This window comes from Heliangelus exortis, chromosome 5, assembly GCF_036169615.1.
Source record: "Heliangelus exortis chromosome 5, bHelExo1.hap1, whole genome shotgun sequence".
Taxonomy (NCBI): Eukaryota; Metazoa; Chordata; class Aves; order Apodiformes; family Trochilidae; genus Heliangelus; species Heliangelus exortis.
The window spans coordinates 28,071,547-28,097,858 of NC_092426.1; the positions used below are offsets into that span (position 1 = coordinate 28,071,547).

At 36.4% G+C, this 26,312-nt stretch overlaps 1 long non-coding RNA gene across 1 annotated transcript; it reads left to right on the forward strand.

Annotated features, from left to right (window-relative positions):
• The first annotated feature begins 1,501 nt into the window (after window positions 1-1,501).
• On the forward strand, window positions 1,502-19,888 carry LOC139797210 (uncharacterized). Its single transcript, XR_011726349.1, has 3 exons — window positions 1,502-1,679; window positions 12,589-12,704; window positions 18,061-19,888. It is a non-coding gene; the product is annotated as an uncharacterized lncRNA (long non-coding RNA).
• Window positions 19,889-26,312: the final 6,424 nt, after the last annotated feature.

Here is a 26,312-nt window from a genome sequence, read left to right on the forward strand (position 1 = left end):
TTAATTCCTTGTCTTTTTATTCAACTGCTATGTCTGGTCAAGGTGGTTTTTTTTGTTGTTTTGTTTTTTCGTTTTTGTTTGTTTCTTTCTTGGTTTTTTTTGTTTTTTTGGTTTTTGTTTTGTCTTGTTTTGTTTTCTGGTTTTTTTCCACATCCTGGACTTGGTATGTAGTTTCTTCTCTTTTCAACTGTCTGTTCAGCCTCTGATGTTCCTGGCTACAGTGGAGAACGGAGGTAGGAGGGAAGGTCTAGAGAAAGTAAGACTTTTCTTTGGTCAAGGTTTGTGTGAGTAATCACTTAGGTAAACTGGACACCCACAAATCCATGGGTCCTGATCGGGTGCACCCACACATGCTCATGGACCTGGCAGCTATCACTGATAAGCCCCTCTCCTTTATCTTTGAAAGATCATGGAGAACAGAGTGTCTGAGGACTGGAAGAAAGCCAGTGTGATTCCAGTCTTTAAGAAAGGCAAGAGGGAGGATCCAGGAAACTACAGACCAGTCAGCCTTATATCCATGCTGGAGGTAAAGTGGTAGAATAACTCATTCTGAGTATCATCTCTAAGCATGTAATGGAAAAGAAGGCTGAGGGACCTGTTTGGGCTTTTTCTAGCCTGTAGAAGACTGAGATAGGATCCTACTAACACATATAAAGATCTACAGGGTCAGGAAGTTAGGGCCAGATTCTTCTCAGTGGTGTACAATGACAGGACAAGGGGCAACAGCAGAATCTGGGACACAGGAAGTTCCATCTCAACACGAGGAAAATCTTTTTTACTTTGAAGGTGACAGAGCACTGGAACAGGCTGCCCAAAGGTTGTGGAGTGTATTTCTGTGGAGACATTCAAAACCTGACTGCACACAAACCTGTGCCACTTGCTTCAGCAGTGGGGTTGGACTGGTTCAGAGGTCCCTTCCAACACCCAAGATACCATGATGCAGTGTCTGACATCCCCATCTCTCAGTGTTCACACACTGTGTACATCAGGAGTAACAGGTTACCACTGGTATGTTGCCCCAGCCCCTCTACTGTACTCTTGGCCAAACTGAATCAGCCTGGCTGCCCACAAGGTTTTGAAGGCACCTGATACCTTTTGAATGTATCCTATGTGACCATAGTGCAAACACAGCAGCTTTTATATCCAAAGATACGATGACTGAGTCAAGTTTTTCCAAACTTCAGAAAAGGCAGGGTCACTAGGATACTTTTTTATTTTGATTCTACTGCTACTATTGCTCTAGGTTTACTTTGGGTTTGTCTATGTCTTACACTTCTGAAATAGATATAAAATTTGAGAACAATATTGATGTCCTGCTTGGGGAAAAAAAAAAAAAAGAAAAGAAAAGAAAGAAAGTCCTTTTAATTTCATATTAACTTATGTCGTTGTTTGACTGCGAGGAACTAAAGCAGGAGGGGTTCGGAGTCTGATAGAGGCGGCACTCCAAGGGCTCCCCATTGCCCCCCTGCCCCTCCGCTCTCAGTGCCCGGCAGACCGGAAGTCCCGCGCTCCTCCGCCCGCTCCTGGCTGCGCTGCTGCTCCTGCGCTCCCTCAGCGCCAGCCCGGCACCTGCTCTCCAGAATCCGCATCCATCGGGTGCTGGGCAGGGCCATGGAGCCCTCTCCTGAGTCGGCCTTGCCGCCCCGGGCCCTCAGGCACCTGTCCCTGCCAGCATCGAGGTCGGGTTGTGTCTATATTTGTATGTGTTTGGGTATTTGTTCCTTATCCACGCGTTACTGCTTTCTCCTCCTGTTCTAGTAAACCTCTTTCAGTTTTAATTTCCAACTTCAAGTTTCTGGTCCTTATTCCCCTTTTATCGTCTCTTGGCAGAGTGAAGGGAGAGGGGATGGAAATGGTGGTGGGAATAGAGAACAATTCTGTCCTCTTCGTTTTTTGGTCTGCCCAAACCTCGAAGCCGTGACAACTGCCTTTCCATAAACGTTATTTGTGCTTAATTTCAAGTATTTATTTTTTGTTTACTTAAAAAAAACCGCACAAAACCCCTGAGCATTACTTTTTATTAGATGGAGGGGGGGGTGGGAGAGATGACATGAGGCCCCATCAGTGTTTGAAAACTGGAATACTTGTTCTTCTCTTAGTTGTGCCAGAAGTTGCCATTGTGCAGTTTTATTTCTGGTGGCTGCTGTGGAGATTTTTAATTCTGAATTTCTTGTAATGGTAAGCAGTGCCTACTGGGCTTGTTTTCAAGAAATCTTGATTTATACACTGAAGATCAGTTCAGAATCTAATCATATACTTAAGGAACAACTGGAATGTTTTTTAAGGCAGCAGTACATTTTAAAGTGCTTACCTGAGGCCCAGTGGAGCTGATCACTAAACAAATCTTGTTTGCATATAAATAATGCAATGCCTTCTGCTTGCGCATTTGCCATGGAATTAGGAAAAAATAATTTCAAATAGCAATTTAACCAGAACGATTTGTATTAGGAACATCAGAGTAAGATATACTTATTTGCTTATTTTTCACGTTCATGTGAGTTTTTGCAAGCTTCCATGTAACCCATTTATTTCAAAGCAACAAAATGCAGTCCTTCATTTTGGGTAGAATTTTTCTGAACTTCTTCATTGTCAACTGAATTTCGTGAACATAAAATAGCAGAATTTACAGGCCTGCAGTAAAAGGACAAACATTCTCCTTTGTATAGCAGGGTCATAAGCAATGAAGAGACTCTCAATACTGCTGAAATAAAGGATAATTAAAAATAAGAAATCCAAGAAGTAAGTCTAATGGGAAATGTTCTGTAATTTGTTTCAGTTTCTAAGGTCAATTTTTAACAAATTCAAACAAACTTTCATTTGAATCATTCCAGCTCACTAGGGAACATACATCATTGAAGTATCACTGAAGCATGTCATCTGGCTTTTCCTCTGCTCATAATCTCCCCCAACCTTGAAGTGTCCCTTATACCGAGGTTATGAAAGAGAGGTAGAGGAACTAATTTGGATATCCACATGCCTTCCAGTTGTGGGAGATTTTTGTTCCCCTGATACCAGCTGAGCTGGACAAATTGAGCCAGGAAATGTGTCCCTGAACCTCACTGGACCAATTAAGTCCCCATGCCCTTTATAAGGTTTGCAGAATGCTCAAATGAAGTAGAAAGTTAAATGATAATTAACACTTTCATAGATTTTTACATGTTTAAAGCAAAAGAGAAATCAAGTATTTGATCAGATTAGATTTGATGTTATTTTTTTCAAACTTAGAAAAGAAAATTGGGGGGTTTCTGATACCAGTATTCACATTTATAACTGTCCCTAATACTAATACTACTAACCACTTCCTTGTTTTACTTTGTGGAATGGCTATTCTGAATCTCTAGCACCATTTTTACAGTATTTTATTAATGCATATTTGTGATGATGACTTTATTTCAGCAAATTTAAAGTTTGTGGATTTTAAACTCGTCTCAAAAAGGTGAGACTGTAACCTCACAAGAATCAGATTTCCGTAGCAGTATCTAAATCAGCTGAAGACATAGGTTTGCACTCCACAAATTATCAAAAGTTTATGATGAAAGCTTTCCTTTTCTCTCTGAGGCCTTGTAGTCAGAGATGTAAATTGGCCATATCAGCTTCCAGGCCTGATTGAGAAACCTATGACCTAACACTTAGCATCAGTTCTCCCAGTAGGTGCCAACTTCCACAGTGGCATTGAAGTTTGTTAATCTGAAATGGGGCAGGCTACCTTACAGCAGCTGTCTCTAAGACCAATAGCTCAAGAAGAATTTAAGAAAATTATTAGGTCTAACAATGAGGGGAAACAATGCATCTCTTTGATTTCAACATCCTTCTGTCTTACAACACAGCAAAAGCCAAGGTTTCACACATTCCCTGCATATTTGCTCAGATACAAGAAAAATCACTGCTTTTGCTTCAGTAGAGGGCAGAAAACCTAAGAAGACCTTGAGGGTAAAGATTGGATTGAAAAATCTGCATCTGCATTAATGGCATAAGTTTTGAATTAAAATATGTATGCCAGTTTCGATTTATATTCTTGATTTTTTTTCTACCTTGGACAAGTAAATTGGCAATACAAGCATGAAAATATTACATCATAGATGAGATTGAATCTGAAAATTGCTTGCTAAAAATGAATGTCATATTCACCACTAAACACTATTATAAAATTCAAGAAGAGAGCAGTTCCTGGAGAAAAAAAAAATCCCATTTAGAAAGAAAATATGGCAGCAAATAGCAAATGGTGGTGATAGCCTTTGTAGGTTCTGAAGTTTGTTTCTTTACAGTGTGTCTTGAAGAATCTAGTGGTGATTTATGATACACCTCAGAAGCTGTGTTACTGGGTTTTTGTTTGGAATTTATTCTACAGAATCACCTTCATTGTTGAATAGACACTAAATATAAAATGTCTGGTGTATTTTTCCCAAGGAGATATATATATATATATATATATATATATATATATATATATATAAAACACCTTGTTGCTTTTCTGAGCCATCCCCCTTGGTGTCCATGGTTATGAGCTCATCAAGTTTATGCATCTTGTCCTGGTTTGAGAGGACAATAATAAAAATTGCCCATGGCTTTACTGATCTGAGATGTTCTGTCTGGACAAACCCTTGGGGCTGGGTAGGCTGACCCAAATGGACCAATCCAGTAGTCCTTCCCACAGTAGTCCTTCCCATAGTATCAAATGGTTTCTAAGGGAGCCCTCTTTGGGTTTTTTGGCTGATGTGCTGGTTGGATTGGGGTCTGTGTGCCAAGTAATGACCAACCGAGGAGTGTGTGTTCTGTGTTCACGTATTTGTATTTGTAGTTCACCTTCATTACTATTACTACTTCATTAAACCTATTCCAGTTTTTTCCAACCTTCAAGTCTCTCTCCCTTATTCCCCTTTTGGGCTTCCTCTGGGAGGACAGCAGGGGAATAACAGAGAGCATCTCTCACCTGTTAGGAGCTAAAACTGACACTTGCTTGATGTGAGCTCCCTTGACAACACAAATGGAGGAGGAAATGCAGTAAGGAAGGGACTATAATCAGTTGGTGTTTTTTCTTCTTTGAGTAAAATATTATCAAGATCACCTCCGTGTTGTGTTGCTTCTCCCAGAAGAAACAGCACAGAATGTTGTGTACAGTAAGTTAACTGTAGGACACGTGAGTGAATATCAGTTTCCTTATTTGGACCCTTGAGTAAACTTGAAAGAAATAATTTTGAAATAAACTATTTTGAAATAAGTAACTTTGAAAAATTTCCTCGAAAGAAAGATTTTATTTTTCTCTTTTTTCATGTCTGAGCCTTGTTAGTGAGCTAATTCATCTGTGAGCATGTTGCCTTGATTCAAATTAGCCAAGCAATAACAAGGCAAATTCTTGAATTTGGAGCAGACTTCTGACTAACCCAAGAATAAGTATTTCTTTGGACTGATTGCTCTCCTTGGAGAAAGTTAAAAATAGCCTCTCCTGCACTAAATGTTATATTATCTAAAAAGAAAAAGGGTGTGTACTATCCAGGACATCATTAGTTGTTTGAAGAGCTAGACTGAAGGTTTAGCTTCTGTCCCATACTGCTTCTTAAGCAGTGCTCAGAGTTCTTTTCCTTTTTTTTTTAATTTTTTTTATTTTATTGTTGCAGGCCTCATTTTTCAAAGAGACACAGAAGTACTACTTCTAGAATATGATGTCTATTTTGATTCTAGTTGTTACATAGATTTGTAATGAAGATATTGTTAACTGAAAGGATGGTGTATGATTCATAGTTATACTTTATTGTTTGCTAGGTTGTGATGATGGGGGCAATAATTATGCTTTCAATGTTTGGAGGCAGCATTGCTGTGGAGTTGGAAGCTCAAGGGAAGGAATCATTACACAGTTTAGGCATCAGCATTTGTTTTTACCTTCTTAAAATCTCATCAGTAACTTGTGATCCAGAGATAACGATCTCTGTTAGAGAATCAAATATTCCTGAAATGGAGGCTCAGAAAAGCTGTCAAAAGGCCTTATTTGTTACTTGGTTCTGGCACAATTTCAAGTAAGGATCTAGCAGAGTCTGTTTCCATATTCTGGGTCACAGAACAGATGAGCATAAGGTATTTCTGCTTCACAAGTGTGGACCCTACCCTTGGTTTTAGCTAGTATATATGAAAAAAAATGTTTAAATCCTCTGAAGAGCCTTTTCTCCTGCTTTGCTCAGGAATTTAGGGAGGGTTGCTCAGGCCCACAGGTGAGGTGAAAAGAAGTATTTTCCCTAATGTTTTATTTAACCAGTTTGGAAAAGCAGAAGCATTGCAGTTGTCTAGGATGTTTGATATAGAAAGTTTCAGTTTGAAAACAAAAAGAGAGATTCTTTACATGACTCTTCCCATCACCTTTTATTGTCCTAGAACTTTATATGAATGGTATTTTCAGGTTTGTGTCCCAGAGGTAAAAGTCAATGTGCACAATCTGGCTGTGGAAAACTGAATAATTAAGTTTAGTGATGGGACCCTAAGAACACAGCTGGGTCTCCTATAATGCTACAAAGGACCTGTTGGATTTAGAGAAATGTTGGTGCACTTTTGGGAACCTCTGCCTCAAAAGATTAATTGTGGTTCACCTAAAATACTGGGAAAAGAAACAGTTTCAGGGAGATCCATATGTAAGTAAAGAACACAGAGGAGATGCCTTTTAAGCAGGAGGATTCTTTTCAGCTTTAATAACATAAAGTTATGCTGTGATTTTCTGTGCCTGCATGTGTTTGTTCTTGAAATCTCTATTCACTGCTGGATAGCTATCAAAAATTTTACTGGGAAGGAGACAGTATCTCGCTGAATATCACTGGATGAATCAAAGTAGTTGATGTTTTCAGTCAGGAAAAAACCCCTGATATTATTTGTTATTATTTATGGATTTTTTTCCTAATCTAATGAAACACGTGAAATACTGAAAAGCAAGCTTCAAAAAGGTATCAGGCACCAGGGGTATTTGGGGTTATTAGAGAAAACACGTGTGCTTTTGTATCAGTATTTCTCTATGCATGTATAAAATGGGGAGCAGAAATAGGTGTCTACTCTTTCTTTGTTGCATTCATCTGTCCAACATGATACAAACAGTTCTCTGAGGAGGTTGCTGCATAAGCAATCATCTTCTCATTTTATGTTGCTATTATAGCAGAGGTAAAGATTTGGCAGATGTCTACTAATATTCAGAATTAACAGAAGGTATTTTTTAAATTTACATACTCCCAGGTGCTTAGTTAATACCTTATTTATAACCTGAGTGTTCTGGTTAGTGGCCGAGTCTTTGAGCATTACTGATAACGCTGTTGTCCTAAACCACTACCATTAGCCTGCAATGCAGCAAATTGTTGACAGCTATAACAAAGCATCACAGCTTACTGCCTTCTAAACCCGGAATTCTGTAATGTTCTCTGTTGCTGCAGTTGAGCAAATACTGTTTTCTCTTACTACTGCCACTCAAAACAATCAGAACAATCAGCTGGTCACCTGGAATTGATTTCTTCAATTTGCTCTCTTAAGCAATACCTATGAAGTGAGCTTACCTGCAAAATATTTGTAGCTATTTGTATCTAATTGGAGTCCGTGATCCATGAATGTGAGAAAAAAAGTAGGCGATTTCTTTGCTGTGTAAGTGATTTTGTCACAGGGTAGCAAATAGTTCTAGTAGACACATTGCTGCATCCTTACCTCATTTCAACTGCTGTTTCACACCATTGTATGAATGAAATGCAGTATTTGCTGTATATTTACTCCTTTTCAGGTATCAAATTAATGTCACCTGCAGTGCAGCAGTCATTCTATGAATTCAAGGCTGTACATTCAATCGACTGGCTTTCCAACAGAAAGCGGTTTTGATACGGCTACATAAATTGAATCTTACGTAGAAGCATCACCCCTTTAAAAGTTATAACTGGTGGAGATCAAAATACTGATTCACTCTTGGGCAGCCAGTTTTCATGTCTTAGCAGCTGTGCATGCATGGTGCCCTGCAGACCTATTCAAATATCACATTAATACCTTAAAAAATACAGTGCTTCATGAGAGGCAATTTTCCACAATGTTAAATGACAGGAGCTGCTAAAAGCTACAAACCAGGCTATATGGGGATTGTTGGTCTGAACTGATGAAGCACGATCATTTTAATCAGCTTTCTTTGTATTCATATGGGCTTTTTTTCATTGTCCACCCCCCTTGTTTAAATACGGACCCCACGTTTGTTTGCATTAATAAACCTTGTTGTTCATTTCAAGAAAGCTGAACATCTGGCTGATATTTTTTTAAGTATTCATAAATAAAGATTCATACAGTAGTCCTTTATCAGGAAATAGAATTAAGAGCAAAACATGAAGATTTACTTTTGATGAAGAAAATGCAAATATGAAACACTTTAACCTGCAGTTTCAAGTACACTGTCAGCTAACACTGGCTGCCTTAAGTAGCAGTCCTGACCTCCTTCTCTGCCTGGCAACTTATTCTCATCCCACCTTTCTTCCTTCCTTGGGCTAGCAGAAATGTTTGCATTGCTGCTCATTGAACTACACCGGGGAACCAATCAGAGGTAAAACACCTTTTTTTTTCTAAATTGATTTTAACTCGGATCACATTCTCAAGTTTGGTTCACCTCAGGATTATGTGAGCAGGAAAAGGCTAGTTTGCCTCTGGGAATGGCAGGGAGGTGGGAATGCCAGTTCATGTAGTGTAAGTATTATCATAAACTGTGCTTCCAGAGTTACCAGGAATTTCCTTCATTCTTGCTCATCACGTACACAGAAATTTGAAACCTGTTCGAGACCAACTCCTAGATTTAAGTTTTGGTTAGCTTAAGTTTCATTTTTCAGACTAACCAGACAGCCTCCCCAGCTATTCATGCCATCTTTACTCAACAGGTATATGTGTAAACTGTGTGATTCACATTAAAGATGCAGAACAGCACACAAAGAGAAGTTGTTCAGTCTCATGATGTCAGCAAGTGCTTTATGAACTTCCTCTCAGAATCCTAATGAGCTCCATTTTGAAAACTTTTTTTCTTTTTTTTTCTGCTCTTTTGCAGCTTTTCTAGGTAGCCTCTCTGCTCTGATGAAAACTTTCTTCTATCTCTATGGCTAAATTTGTTCTGTCCATTAAAAAAGAGTACTATAGCTTGGAATTGAACGCAAGCCTTTGCACAAAGCTGTATTTAGTGTTTGTTTGTGTTTGTTTTTGTTTTTCTAACTATCCTATTCTACTTTTAATTTGTGATAAATTAAATTATTCTTCCCCAAGATAACTGTTTTGCCTCTGCTGGAAATTGCTGAGTGGTCTCCATGTCCCTGTCTTGATCCATGAGCTTTTTCATCTTATTTTCTCCCCTGCCCTTCTGAGGAGAGTGAGAAAGCAGCTTGGTAGGCACTTGTCAGGGAGCTAAGGTTAACCCACCACAGATTAAGTGTTGGAGCCATATTTGTAGGACTTTGAAAATGAACAGAAAGCATTCTTGACTGTATTGCAGTATTTAATACAGTAAACAGTGGTATTACTATTATACAGTAGTAGTACAGTAAACATCTGACTTCACACAGAGGTCCTTTTTAATTTCTGAAATTTTGGTTTTACTACTGTTAGCCCAAATTAATACAATAATATATATTGTATACAATAATGTATTTTATAGTCTTTAAAAAAAGCATTCCATTTCAAAACTGCTTATATCAGATAAAATGTATTCTTCACATTAAGTTTAACTTAAAAGTATGTGATTAGTGCTATTGCTTATCAGCTAAACAAGAAAGAAAAAGGCGTTATTGACTTATAACTAAGTCAATAATAAAGCTATTAAAGGGACTAATAAAGTCACATGTTCTGATAAATAGGGTCTTCATAGTCTGAATGGACTGTAAAGCAATCCAAACACAGTAAAACATTCGTCAGTTTAGAGGATGAGATCAGATCTGAAACTAATGCATTAACTCTTATCATCACAGATAAGAGAGAGCTAAGCTCTTCAGGAAAAGCTAATTGTCGATGACTTCTATATTAGGTAGAAAAAGAAATGGTAATGTTGTTCATACATCTTTCAGGTAACTTTCAGCTACCTCTGTTGGAACATGTCTAAAAGGCTTCACATCTGCAAAGAAACTGCATATAGCCAGAAGGAAATGAACTGTCTTGTCTAATGGGGCAGTTTGAAAGGACTTGGGACTCATTGTTTGGAATTTGAACACCTGAATAGGCAGGTAACTAGCAAAATGATTGTAAACTTCAGAGAAATTAGAACTAACGAGAGTGATTGCTAAATGTATTATACAGAATATATATTTGAAAATATATGTTCTTTATCCCCAGGTCATCTTACTAGCTTAATTAGTTCTGCCTAGGTTTTTCACATAAGTTGTTTTACATGGGTTTTTTTCTGACAAAGGTTAATTCGTAGTATAGTATTTTATATCTAGAATATAATTTACGCTTTAGTTACAGTGCAAAATACTTAAGAAATGTTATTGATCCAAGTTTTTGTTTGTAAATATTGATAGAAGTTCACAGTAAAACTGAAAATTGCATTCACAGGGAAGGTAAAATATTTTGGGATTTTTCAACTTAAATATAATTTTGTTTTCAATAGTTCGTAATTTTTCTGGTTTTAACAAATCAATTCTAGATTGTAATATCTGACAGATGTTCAGAATAGCCTGTTGGAATAGCAGGGAAAATCTGAATTACTGCATAAACAGTGAGAAAACCTTGACGTACTAATATTTTATTAGTATGCCTGAATTGGCTCCTTTTCCCTGTATATTTTGGGAATTCCTTTCCTTAAACCCTAAAGCTGTTGTTAGTAAATTAAAAGTGAGGTAGGTATATGTTAGGTAATTTTAAGAACTGTCTTATCAGAGGATAAGAGAGACCATGGAACAGATACTGAGTCTAATATTAGATTTTATAAATGAGAGAGATGAGGAAGCCAAGGCAAATCTGATGGACATATGTTTTGATATTTCAATGTTTGAGCAAAGAATACCGGATGGGTTTGATGTGATTCACATTACTTAAATCAGAAGTTTTGTGCATGCATACAATTAGCTGGTCTCATATTAACAATATTGCATAGCCATCTGGTGAATTCAACATCTATGTAAATGTCTTTTTTTTTTTCTTTAATGAAAAGCTTTTATTTCAACTGCTTCTACTCCAGCTAAGTAATTCTTTGCTTTTTCAGTCATAGATGATCAATATGCAAGTTTGCCACTGTCCCCCTGTAAGTTCAGCAACTGACCCATAAGTGATCACCATGTGTTTGTTGTAAGGGACTATGGTCTAACCCTGTTGGCTGAAGGAAGCAGAAGGCAAGGTCTTCTCAAAAGAGTAGCTAGAGGATGACTGCAGACTATTGACATAAGTGAGGTTCCTTTTTGAAAACTCAGAGGACATAAAAATTCAGACAGGTTAAGAATCTTGGTTGCAGTCATTGATATTCTTCCATGTTTCTGGGGCTGTAATCTTTTTTTACTTTTTGTAAGTTCAGAAAGGATCATTTTGAAGAAGAGGTGTGCTCAGACATTATGAATGTGTCCTCAGTAAGCAGAATGTGTCACTGCTTCTCTTTGAGCTTCTGTTCCTCTTTTGTAGTCTTCAGATTTACTCAGATTCATCTGTCAGTGCATCTTTGTGACATGAGACTTCTTCCCAGTTACCTCAGTTCTAAGTCTTTTCCTTATATTTATTGATATTATGGGGAATTTTTACAAGATTACTTCAGGATATCCCTAAAGGTTTGTGTCAGCCTTCACATACTCATTTGTAACAGCTTAGTTGACTGAAAAAAACCCTGGTTTTCTGTACGCTGGAATTGATACATTAATGACATCTCTAACTCAGTACTGGCTAGAAATTATTAGGAGCTTTTCACTACCTGGAAAATTATGAGTCATATGGCTGTATCAGTGAAAACTGGAGTCTGAGAAGGGCAGTACTTATTAAATTTCTTCAGTTGTATCAGTGTCTGGTGACTGTGCTGAGACAAGATACAGACTTAGAGACCACATAGCAGTTATTCTGGCTCTTGGGTCCACAGTGCATCCTTTGTTCTCAAAAAATACTATCAAGCAGGCATAAAAGTACAAAATAATTTTGGAAACATGAAATATTTCCTAAATATTCAATACTGGAAGAGTAAACTCATGAGCCATTTTCAAGCCCTTTTCTGTTACTTAGGGTAGGAATATAGCTGCAAGGTTTCCTGTGTAGGTTACTCCTTGTAAGTATAATACTTCAGCCAGTAGTTAAGGTAGCAGTTAAGGCTGTCCAAATACACTGCAGAGGTGAAAAGCTGTTTTTTGATTTATCACCAAATATATACGTATATATCTGTAATCATTTTGCCAATCTGATCATATGTAAAGTTCCTTTAAAAAAAAAAAGAATTATTCAAAATTCTTTAAAAGCTCTTAAGGCAAATATTCAGGCTTACTCCTTCAGAACTCAGCATTATATAATTTCTCATGTAGCAAAAAGTAAGTCAGTAAGCAGTTATCCCAGCACCCATTCACCTTCAGAATAATTCAGCGTGTCTTATTCACAGGAGGCTGCCATTATCAGAATAAATAAATAAATAAACAATATGGATTTCTACTACAGAATCACAGAATGTCTTTGGTGGAAGAGACCTTCAAGATCCTCCAGTCCAACCTTTGACCAGCACTATTCTCCTAACTCTGATTTCCTTGTCCAAAGGAGGAGAGGTGATGAAAGTGGTAAGTGCACTTCTGGTTTATGTCCTAATCTGAATGCTGAAATTTGAAAGAAGGATCTCTTCAGCTCTGCGTGCTGTGGTAGAAAATTATTTCCATGCTGTTTACTAATAAATACTCTTTCAAGGTACAAAAGCAGACTTGCTTTACAAGAGCGACCCAGTAGATTATTATCACTAAAGAATTACTATAAGAAACTGTGATGAATCCAAATGGAAAAGGGTACAAGATGACATTTGTTTATAACAGTTGCTAATTTCTGCATGAAAATTCAAAAAGGCAAAACAAGCAGAAACTAGAAAAAGATCTAAAGCAACACGGGAGAAATTGTAAGTGCATAGTGAATACTCCAAAACCCAGTAGCAGGTGAATGAATAGAGAGCTGATGGGTTTTGAAATGAGAAACTTGGCTTTGTATGGCTTCAAATTACAAAGTATGTAAAAACAGAGTGGAGCTTTCAGTGTTCAGAAGACAGACGTGGTAGTAGCATGAAGAAAGGAATTCCTAAAGCAAATGGTAACCTTTATCACAAGAATACACAGCAGCTATTTTCAAGTTCAGTAGTATGGCCAGTGACAGCTAAAGCTGCACACTTTTCTGTGATTGTTTTACAAAATACAGGAAATGGATCTTTTTCTTCCTTTTGCTTTAATTAGGTACAATTTTGAGTTTTTAGCTTTAAAAAGCAAAGACACAAGACCTGTGTTGATGTTAATAGATTTATTGTGCTCATTTTATAGAAATTCTTCATAACGTTGGGAATGTTTTCATCTTCTAGATAAAACTGGCATAAATAGGATTCTGGAGTTCCAGGAGTTCAGGTCTAGAAATACTGATGTTTATAGAATGTTAACAGGAACAGTGTTACTGAAACCTTGCTTTCCAAGTAGCTATGAGACAGGTTCTTATAATGTAAAGAGAAATTTAAGTATATGTTTTGGGTGTATCTCTCAACCAGATTAGGACTCCATGGCTAGTAGGGTGTTAGTTTGCATATACTTGATTTTTTGTCTAGCTTTGGTCTTGGATCTCACTGGATTCTTTGGTGTAGCTACTTAAAGTTTTCTCTAGTTGGTAAGTTCAGCTCTAATAAACCACAATTTTATTTATTTAATTTTTTTTAAGAGGCTTTTCACTGAAAGAAAAAGTTCTTCTACTTCCAAGATCTGTCAAACTTAGGGCTTTTACAAAAGTATGGAGCACGTGATAAAATTAAAAGATCTCTTTTTTTTTATAATTGTAAGATATGAAAGACAATCCTATCATATAGCTTAGCATTGATATGGTTTTCCCAGTTGAATTCTGCATTCATTTTTCATCCCTGTACATAAAGAAAGATTCGAATCACTTGGGTGTTTGAGAAGAGAAACAGAAGTGATTAAAGGCTTGGAAGTTTTTTAAAGAGCTCTCTAGAGAAGAGTTTTGTCAAGAATGACACAGAGGTAGCATAGATATTGGAGACAAGGGAGGTACGAGGTGAAGTTTGTCATCATAAAGTCATCAGAAAATAATTTATGCCATAACACACCACAGCTGATGTTATGGAAAAATAGGAGCATGCATAACACATGAAAAGTTATCTTCAGTGAAAAATATTCAGCTTTCCTCACTGCATAAAAAGTCTTTCCCTCCCTCCTGTTTAGTGTAATTCCATTAATATAAATGAAGATCCTCCCAACTGAGGGGTTAGTAAAGTCTTCACAACCTTGTCTAGAGCCTCTAACATTTACAAAGACGTGGTTTATGATGTTCATATGTGTAAATTGGCCACTGTGTTATGATACATAATAATAATGGACAATAATGATTAAAAAACATTTATAAAATATTCTGTGTGTTCCCCTAAAATCATAGTTTCCAAATTCCATTTGCATCCTGGCTTCTTAACTGGCAACAACTGATAATGAGTTTTACCTGTTTGAATATAGTGCGGAGATGAAAATAGCTGTGGTTTGATCTTTTTAGAACAAAGACATTAATCAATCTCTCAAACACATCTCTTAATCTCGAAAAAAGTATTGTGAACTTGACAAGAGTAAATCTAGGTCTGAATTGCCAAAAGTATGTTAGACCTAGATAGTGAGCATCTCAGGCGCTAAATATATACATACATACTGAAGTGTACAAAAATAATAATATATTTGTTGCAGTAATATATATATGTGTGCATAAATAAATATTACTGTTTGCAAAAGGCTAGCATATAAGATTATAGAGAACTGATGAGTTTATTAAAAAAAAAGAGGTAGGTAAGAATGTGGTGGTTTTATAAAAATACATTAGACCTTTAAAAAGACTAAAAAATGAAATAGGTGAAAGCTAAAGAATAACTTATTGTGGGAATATTAAAGAGTGAGGTGAAATGGAGGTCACATGGAAATGAAAAATTTGTGATCACAAAAAAATTGTCTAATGGAAATATAAGTGCTTTCAGCCCCATGTCACGTAGGTAGGTACAAATCCAAAGTCCTAGTATGCCTTTCTGGTGCAAATTGTATGATAGTCTTCTGTTTATTGATTGATTTGGTAGACCCACCTATATTATGTAAAGCACCTTATTTTTCTAAAAAAAATGTTTTAGGTGAAGACAATATGTTTATGACAGTTTCATTTTTTTTTATTTGGGTTGGTTTTAAGTGGACTATGGAACCAGTCATATTTTAGCATTGCAGGTGCTTACAGCTACAGCCACAGATTGGATAACAATTTATCACCAACTTAGAAGATACTCTTTTTTTTGTTCTCACTTTCTGCCTTAGTGTGTACTGGTTATCCTCACAAATCCACTCCAACTATTTTTGCAGAAAAGTCTGACTCATTTCCTTGGAGAAGGTTCAAGATCAACCAAATTGTCAGGTTGCAGCTACTGTGTCTTGCATAAAACTTCCATAGTGTTTCTCTGGGTTTTATTTCATTTAATCTAATTTAATGCTTGGATGTAACGGTTAAGATTTTTTAGGCCTACAAGGGAACAAATAAGCTGTTTCTCTGTTTAATCACAAAATTCCTAACACTGAATTGAATATTGCTTGCCAGAAACAAAATAGAATTGTTGTTTCTCTATTTTCCAGTGTGAACTGCATCATGAAAACTGTCCAGCTTGTTTTAACTCCTACTTCTAGACTTACTTTTGTTTAGTATGAATTGGTTCACCAGGTTGATTTAAATAAAAGTAAAAACTCATTTGGAAAATTAGTGTGAAAATAATTTTATTTGTTACCAATAGTGATTTCTTTATTTTGGGGGTGGAAAAGCTTAATTTTTGTTTGTTTGTTTGTTTGTTTGTAGTATTTTTTCTGGAAACTTGTCTATGGTCCATGGTTAATAACAGAAATTTCTATACTAATATTAATCACTGGTTCTTCTTTCTAAAAGACTATAGTTTTGCTTTCATCTTTTCATGTCTTTTCCAGTCCCTCTTTCTTATCTGTAGCTTTTGCTGCTTCTCGATATTATTACTCACCTAGTATAGCTATTTTCACTGCAGCAATGTGGTCCTTTGCAATGCTTCAATAGTCATCTTCCATTCAACCTGTATTTAGGGATGTTTTCTCATGGTGATGTTTGGAGATTCTTGTGTGAAATTAGAATTGAGCTTCTATGGCATCTCATCAACAACTCCTTTATTGTTTCTCTAAGTAGCTATGTGTTTCCACAGTTATTCAGAGGATTTTTTTTCATATATATATATAACCCTATTTGCACATTTGTGGTTCAAACACGAATGGAAGTGGGATTACTGTGTATTTAACCTTAATAAACAAAAAACTTACAATATACTCAAAAGCAACATAAGTAATCTTGAGGCTGAAAACTTTTTCTTTGCAAAATTGAAGGCAAGAGTTAGAATTGCTGTGAATCATGTTCTCACCAAATTAATACAGAGGAATGACCTAAGTTGCTGGAATTTGTATCACAGTTCAAAATTGAAGCTGAGAATGATAAAGATGACTCAATTGCTTATTATTTCTGAAATCTCAAAAAGTCCACACACATGTGAATATTCATTTCAGAACTGCTTTGGCATCTAATGCATATGAATTATATATCTTAGAGTCACTGAGTCCATCCCTCACAGTCACAAGAAACCACAAGAATCCTGCATGCTTCTGTACACTGTACTATTTTATACGTTGCTTTATACTACCATATAAATCCATGTTACAGATCACTTCCCAACAAGCTATATAAAAGTCACAGCCAACACAGAAAAATACATTGTAGTTCAGAACAATACTAATAAAAGAACAGTAATATCTCCAAAGCCTAAGTTTTTTTTCGTACTAAACCGGAGACAGGGACACAGGGTTGTTTTGTCCTTTTTACTGCAGAGTATTTCTTGTGTTGTTCTAAATGTTGGACAACATCTACTTCAGAGATCTTAGTAGTCTCTGACAATTTGATCTAAGCAAAATTATTTCCAAATTTTGTAGTCAGTCAGTTTATACTCAAACATTGAAAGGAAGGCAGAAAATATTCTAATTTATATTTCCAGTGGGTCTATAACTTTTTGTCTAACCCTTCCTATAATTTAGCAAATTCCATAAATTTAGAACCTTTTAGCAATAACAACAGACAAACCAAAAAATTAGCTAATATTCCAGGGAACAGTATTTCATTCATCACTTGAGAGCAGACCAATTTCAAATTTAAGCTTTTTCAAATGGGACAAAATAATCTGAATTAGCAACTCAGCCTGATGTGTGACTCTTTGTCATTTGGTTTGTATTTTACAAACTAAGAACCTGGAGGTCCAGGTGGGTAGCAAGCTCAACGTGAGTCAGCAGTGCACCCCTCTACCAAAAGTTATTTAGCATGTTAATGCCTCAGTATTGGAATAAGTTCTCCAGAGAAATACTCACTTCACTCACTGAAAATATTCAAGGCTCTCTTTGACATGGACCTGAAGACCTTTTTTGGAGGACCTGATGTCAAAACCAGTTTGGAACAGGTGGTTTTTGGAGGTCCCTTTTAGTCTAGATTTTTCAGTGACTCATTTAAAAAATAGTAAAGGAACATGACTTTTCCTTCTGAAAGTGTTAAGATAGAAATGGAAAACAGTAGTCTTTTCCTGGTATATATGCTTTTTACATTGGCACTTCTGTCAGTCATCCACTTAATGGTGTAAAGCAGAAAGACTATTCTTTAGGCTGTTTATTTGCATTCAAATATATCATGTCATGTACAACTAGGTTTATAATTGCTTCTTAGGATAGTTCATCTTCTTATTAGTGAGAAGTTTTCAGATAATTTATCATCAATAGTTGCACTGAGAGAAGTGAAAATCTAGGTGAGATATTTAAGGAAGTGTTTTCCAGGGTTTTTTTTTGGTTTTTTTTTTTTTTTTTTTAACTACAGATGAGCACATGAAGCCTGCATTTTTTGGAGAAAAGGAAGGGGGAAGCTAGCTCCTTCCTACTTTAAGATCTGACTGTCTTACAGGATATGTGTGGAAGATAGAAGGCAACACACAAGCATCCAGAGAGCTGCTCACTGTCCACTTGCTTAGGAGGAGGACAGGGCTCAAGGTGAATCAAGTTGATTGTCAGTACTAAAAATTCCAACTAGTTTATTAAAGAGAAGAATCTTATGTCAAAGAGGAAGATCTTTAATAATACTCTTTAGCTGCAACAAATTAAAAATGCAAATCCAGAAACAATTTCATTTTACCTACTGTCTTCATGGATCACTAGGTTATTTAATGGCCTTTCACCCCGGAGGCCACTCTTCAAATTAAAACTATGTAAGCTTTGAGAAGTAACCAATATCAAATCATGTTTTGAATTTATTTAAAATTGTTTAACCTTGGAGATCTCTCTATGAAATAAACAAGCTGGCAAAATGTTCAGAAAAGACAGCACAGCTTTCACACCAGACATTTTTTCCCTGTTCGTACATGCTATTCCCTGTAGCAAATAAAGGATTCTCCCTATAGAAAGGGGAAAGATACCCAGTACTATTACACTGCAAAGAAACCTGAGAAAGGGGAATGGAAGGTGGGAACAGGAGCTCTGTTTTGTTTCATTAAAGTGCACAAAAAGAGATGGGGAAGCAAAACTCTGTTCACAGTTTTTATCAAAACAGTTTTCAGAGCACAACATTGATCTGAAGTAGTTTGCTCATCCAATAGAGTAGATAATTTCCCTTTAGCAACACAGTTTTCCTTGAGAATGATGCATCTGAAAGCCATATTTCTTTATCTAAACGAGGAGCTCTAGAATATAAAAAATAAACCTGATGAGAATTTTATGTTAGAAAATCCAGAAATTTTTTGAGGAACAGAATAAAAATAGTCAGAAAATTTCTTGAAAGGAAGATAATGAAAAGCATTTGTTTTATTTATTAGAATAAAACAGACACACACACCACTATATTCTGCAGAAGTGGTGGTCTCCATTTTCTTGTTTGTGCTTGTTCACTGTGTTCTGTGTTGTCTGTCTTCTACAAACTTGCACATGGGTGACAGAGCAGACCTGTGCTAGAAGTTTTTGCTTCCAGGAAGAAAGTGACTAGGGCTCCCTCATGTTTTTATAAGGTGAAGTTTTACCAGAAGATGTAATGCCCCTCTCTGTGTCACATCATGTTACTAAACAGAACTGCAGCAAAGCCCATAAATATGCTCTTTCAGATAAATATTCTCTGGGCATAAATCCAACTCCTTATTGGAGAATTTCAGTAAACAGAGGCCCTTCTTTTGGCTTTCTGTGCCATTTAGATATTGCTCCTTTAGGTTTTCTGTTCAGTGACAGGATGAGATGCCAACAGGCTCTGGGTACTGTCTGAAGAGAACAACTGATGGTGCAAGTAAGAGTAATCCCAGCTGGCCCTAGCACAAGGAAAATGGAAGGGATTGCTGTATACAAGATCTTGAAGATGTCATGAACAAATCCTACTCCAGTGTTCTCACAGTAGTCACTATAAATAATACAAAACCTGCTGCTGATTGTCATTATTAATGGCTCATGATTCATATGTCTTAGATTGTGAAGTGATAGCTTGTTTTTTTCCTCCTGGCTTTTGCTAGGCTACATAACTTCCTTACTAGAAAAATTAAATAAGTGAAAACAGCATAAAACTCACTGAAGATTCTTTCCTATAGTCCCAGTCATACATCAAAACCTCCCAGTATTAAAACATAGAAGATTATAGAAAATTGCAGAAAAAAAAGCTTGAGAAGACCAAAAAAAAAAAAAAAAAAAGTATACAGGGCTCAAACATTAGAATTGCGTTTTTGCATTGCAGTAAGCATAGGCTTTCATAATCAACTTTTTAAACTATTTACCATTCATTTTGAGAACTCTTCTTTGCACTAGGTTATCTTTGTTAACTATTTTTGCTCACCTCATGCCTTTCTGATGTTTTGTAGTTCATTGTTTATAGTGCAGCCTTGTTACTAAGGACTTCTAGGGTTCTGAAATCCAACACAATTCAGCAATAGCTGTACATGATAAGTGTATCATTTGCAGTTCTTCCCAAATTAGAGAGCAGTGCTTTCATAAGAGCTTTAAAACTTAGGTTTTCTCACAGTTCACCTGTGTGTGCCTGTGTGTTTTTCAAAGCCAAACCAAACTTTTATTTAAAAACTAACCATTTTTATTTGTATTTCTCCCATAGCACATGCAAAATAACTCCAGCAGTTATGATAATGCAAGCTACACAAAGGCATCGAAACATAAATAATGTAATGATACAGATGGTCTTATCTGAATTTAAGGATTTCTCCCACCTTTCCAAAAAAAGGCAAAAATTGTAGCCAGACACCAGAGAGACTGAAGACAAGAATATTTTAGCTCTAGGCTGTGTTTGATCTTATCTCTTAATCCAGCTGCTGTTAATAGTGCATGTTGTGCTAATTACCTATGTAAATTATTTCATGGTTATATTAACTTCTTGACTTCTTTTATTCTGAGCTTTGACTTTCAGTATGATAAGAAAATAACAAAGAACATTTCTAATTTAAAGGTCTTTGATCATGTAAGTCTCAGACACAACAGAAATTTTCTGGTCAAACACATAGAAGTTCTGAAAAAGTGCAACTGTTCTGTGGATGTAATGCAGAGATTACATTTGTCTTTTGCATTCTTATTTCCTTTTATTGCAAAAGTAAAACTTAAATACTTTAAAATCTAGAAGCATTATTCAAGGAGTACTTTCAACAAATGTGATTTTCATTACCCCATTTTCTTTGGAGAAGCTCAAGATTTGAATATTAACACCACCAAAGTAATGGCGAAGGTGGTTGTGATGGGAAATCTTATTAGTAAACAAGAGCTGCATCTGAAAAATATTGTCATTAAAAACTATGTAGTAGTTAATTGAGTCTGATATGAAATTTAGTGCTGGAAAGTTAATGACTAATGCAGCTATTTCGCAGAGCTTGGTTACTGCAGGCTCTATAATGATCTCCTTTGCTTCATAGCAACAATGAAATTAACCTCTCTTTTGTCCTGCAGGTGTTGTGTTCTGATAATGCATATCCTTTACAAGTATGAGCAAATTATTTGCTTTGCATACAAATTGAGCATAAACTGAATCCATATGGAAAAGAAAATGAATGCTGCTTATATTTCTGAACTAAATAAGCAGTTAAATGTAAATCAAAATTCAGTAAGTTGGCATCATGAATGACTTAAGATAACATTAGTACAGGTAGGAATTTGTATGATCATTATTTACTTGGGCTTATATCTCTATTATTATATTGCCTTAAAACTGTACTGAACATAATCCGACCAGTTAGCAAATCTCCTCCCCCATGTCAGCCTATGAATCAAAACCAAAAGGATACAGAATATTAAATAGGATGTTCTAGAAAGCAGGTCTGAGGATGGAATGGGGTAAAAGTAATGATAACTTTTGATGGTCAGGATGTCTATTGGGTTAAAGGAAGCAGAGTGCATTTAGAATTTGGAATGGAGGACAAAAAAAAAGGAACAGCAGAGGCTTATGACGTAGTTTAATATTTTTAAATCCTCACCATCCTTGAAGTAACATAAGTTAATAATCAAAAGAAAACACACTGAGAGTATTAGGAACGAAACAATAGGAAATAAAATCAGTATGAGCGGATTATAAGTAAAGAGAACATCTACTGTACTCAAGTAAAACATATTTTTGCTTTTTGTTCACTCTAGTTACCAAATTGCTCATGCATGCCTTACTGACTGCCTTACCCAGAGATATCTTTTCAATGGAAATGGTGAGATTTTAATATGGCTGCACTATAAATATGAAAGGTCATAAAAAGTTTGAAGATGCTTGCTCTCTTCTCTTTTGCAGATTTCCAGGATTCTAAAGGAATGTGACTGGAGATGACTGTTTAACAGAAGATTTATTGATAGTGTCATGGTTTAGTGCTGGGCTGGCCATTGCATGTATGACTGATGCTCTCTATTAACCCCTCTTCCTTCCCCTGTAGGGAGGGAGAGATAATAAGGGAAAGAGACTTACGGGTTGGAAATTAAACTTTATGACTTTAATGAAACAGTAATGATTAAAAAGAAAATTACAAAATATTTACAAATATAAACAAAAGCACTATAGCACCTTGCCCTCCATAAAGATCATGTCACTACTGAAGCTGTGGGCAGGCCCTGGAGAAGTCCTGGACTGGGGTCCTGGAGTCAGCAGGAGATTCCTTGTGTAGCCCCTTTACACCCTTTTGTTTCCAAAGCATAAGATGTTATCAGGACCAAGATGTTTATCAGAATGGTTCTGCCTACCACTCTCCAGAAGTAACCAAAACATTGAGGGTAATCAGTTCTAGAAGCAGACACTGAATGAGAAACATGCTGTTAATTTCAGCAAGGGCATTTTCTTCAGTGACTTAGAAAAGACTTATATGAAAGGTAAAATTACTAGAAAGAAAATTGATTCTCTCCTGACTCAAACCAGGACAGATGGATTTCAATAGACTGTTGTAGGACTGTAGTGAAATGAGGCAACCAGGTGGCACTAATTACCAGGCAGTGGGCATGAGCTTGTGTTAAGCCCACCTGTGCCTGATTAGGGCGGGCCCCTACTGCGCATGAGCAGGATTAGGGGACCAATAAAGCTCACACCTGAGGAAGCCAGAGGGGAGGTCACTTTTGGAGCAGTAGCACCGATCCAGGCTGCTCAGCCCTGAGAGCATTAGACTCAGAGCACTATTCGTGAGTTTCTCCTGGAACCTGGTTGGACCTTGGAGCACCGTGCCCTAGAACAGGTTTGTCTTGCTACGTAGGACTGTAATGTAATGTATTTTAACTAGTTTCTTTCTCCTGGTGTGAAGAGCTGTCACGAGGACAAGGTGGAAGTGCTTGCTGTCATCTTGAGAACAATGATGACTGCAGCTGATGTGACTTCCACTGATCATCAGGGAAATTGTTTGGACTGATTCGTTATGTGCATTTAGAAACTACATCAGCAAGTCACAACTAGCATAATAGCAACAGTTTTTAGAAAGCAGTGTACTCAACTTCTTTTTTCAAGCTCAGTCTAAGCACTCAGTTTCTGCACATGCCATAAAAGTGATGCATAAACTTGGACGTAAACAAATACTGGTTTTTTTGGTGGCTTTTTTTTTTTTTTCTTTTTTTCTGGTGGGTAATTATGCAGGAATGACATTCTCAAAGATTAGCTTAGAGTCATAAAATGAGTGGGACACCAAGCCTTTGCAGAAGCAACCAGTTTAATAGGACAGTACTGTATATTTCTATATGTCAGAGTCAGTGATATATGACTGAAGAGGAAATTAGATGCTGAGTTAAGCAGCATGCAATATTGGGAAACTCAGTCAACTTTTTTTATTCTGAACACTTTCTTGCTTTTCTTATTTTTTTCCACACACATAGGTGGGAAAACACTTTCAGGAAACAATTGAACAGTTGTGATGAAAGTTTTTGCTTTTGGTTTAATTTCCAAATATAAAAATAATATGAAGGAACAGACTGGTGAGAATTTTATGTTCCCTAGAAAATGTGTAAGTTGGTGGAAGAACAGCAAAAAGGTAGAGAGTCAGAAAATTCCTTGAATGGAAAATACTGAAAAGTACTGATCAAGTAGTCAGTTCTGCTTGTTTGGTTTTTTGCCTTCAAATTTGTCATTTTGTGGTTTGAATTGGGAAACACAGAGGAAGACATGGTAGTCCAGTGCCACATACAGGTACTTTATAACCTCCCTTAGGTCATTCAGCATATCCTTGTTAACAAGTCAGTGTTCCCAGTTTATAAAAGTCAAGTCTAGTTTCTCCATGTAGCAGAAAATTCAGAGTTGAAAGAGAAAGTTAGAGAACAGAAAAACAAAAGAAATACAGTAGAATAATCCGTGGAAAGTCCCAAGTGAGGACAAGGAAGCAGTGACATTGCCAGTGTTCCCTAAGCTTTGGGATGTCAGATGAGCCTACCAAGAATTTCTTTAGTGTTTGTAGAATTGTAACTGTTCTACTGAAGGAGAAAAATTTATTTGTCTGAGGAGACTGAAATTTGGGTTGAATTAATAGGTTAGAATTAAGGAGGCTCTGGTACTCTAAATATGTCTGTGCTGCTTCAGGTAGTGTTTTATGCACTGTTCCCTGTGGATCATGTACTAGTTCTGTGAAGGGCAGTGTAAGCTGCCCTGCTGATCTTTTCCTGACTGCAAGGTGATGCAGTCATAAATATATAGATATTCAACTGGATCTCTTATATACAGTGTTCAGTTGTGTGAACTGAAGTTATTTCCAACAAGCTGCACTTATCTCAGTTTAGAGGCATTTTACAGAGGCATCATAGGGACAATCATAGCTGTTCTGGAATGGGCAACTCTATGACTTAAAGAAAAAATAGGTTTGGGTTTAGTTTTTTTTTTTCAGATTCATGATCAACGATGAAATTAGGAAAAAGGATTTACTGAGTTGCTGGTTATATATCTGGAACCCTGCAACGTCACACTTGATTCATTAATGCAGCTCGGATATGAAAGATAGCTAGACAAAAATGTGCTAAGTTAAGAGTGTAGTTAAATCCATTTTATTTACTCAAATGCAAGACTGTTCTCCTAGTTAAGGGAATTTGTAATACTGTTATGTGAATTTGAGTTCCTGATATGTGAACAGATAATCTTGCAACAAAAAACTGGAGGGCAGTATAACAGTATGATTTTTTTATTATAAAAGCACCAGTTGCTCTAAAATAACTAAGTAATATACTTTAAATAAGAGGAGAATGAGGGGTGACCTCATCATTGTTTATAAATATTAAAAGGGTGCATGCCAGGAGGGTGCAGTAAAGCTTTTCTCAGGGGTGACTAACAATAGGACAAAGGGCAATGGTTATAAACTAGACCGTAGGAGGTTCTGTATAAATATAAGGAAGAATTTTTCACTGTGAGGGTGACAGAGCACTGGCACAGGCTGCCCAGGGAGGTTGGGGAGTCTCCTTCCCTGGAGACATCCAAAGCCCACCGGGATGTGTTTCTGTGTGACCTGCTGTAGGTGACCCTGCTCTGGCAGGGGGGGTTGAACCAGGTGATGTTTTGAGGTCCCTTCCAGCCTCTAAGTTTCTATGATCCATGATTCTGTGAGGTTATCTGGGAGACATTTCCATGGAAGAAATTTATCTGAAACTTCTCAATAAAACCACTGAGACATTGCTTTAAATAATGCTATCCTAATTTTTTATGAACAAAGATTGCCATAGAATGTATTTCTAGACCAAGTTTATTTTTTTAACCTGGCAACTGAAAGGTGAAGGTTGAAAATGTCATTTGAAATGTCTGTCAGGAGGACAATAGTTTAAAGAGAGCCTTTCATTTAAACCAACAACATTGCCTTAAGTTTTATATTTGAGACATTAATACTGGAATAAAATGAAGTTATAAAACATTGAGAATAATGTGAAAAGAAAAGCTGATAATGCTGTGTTCTCTGATCTTTCTCTGAGTTAAAAAAACCCCAACAACAAACAAAAATCTAAAAAGAGTGCTTGTTTTCATTACAGAGTTGCAGGTTTACATATGAAGCATTCTGGGCAGTTGTCCATTTTTAATTTTTTTTTTTCCTTTAAAGAACCTTACTTATTAACTAGAGATCCCTGAAAGTAATTAAACACATGGAAATATGCTGGAGCTACATAGATAGAAAATTACTTCAGTAGCTCGCAACAGGAATTACATTTAAAACATAACAATAGTATATTAACTTTTTGGGAATAACTAATCTCTGCAACTACTAAATTAATCACAGGATCATTTGATGACTGATCATCAGAATCAATACCATTTTACTAATAAGAATCCATACATCAAAATACTGAAGAAAGATGTTTGTTATTTTCAGTGAGATTTGTTGTGCGGATTTTTCTTTCATCCTTCCTCCTGCAACATTAATAACTGACTGTTTCCAAGACCAGTGTCCTGCAGCAAATGTTGCCAGCAATACTGAATACTTTCAATTAGTAGTTCTCTACTTCTCTGGTAGCTAAGCAACTGACCTGTGGTGAAGAATACATAATGATCTTCTGCATATCCATCGTAGAGTATCAGGGAGTGCATAGGCTGCAAAAATGGATTTGTTCACCTATATTGATGGCTTTGGCTTATCCTTCTGTGAATTATGAAGAAGTGTGTTTACTGTGTGTTTGATGTAAATAAGT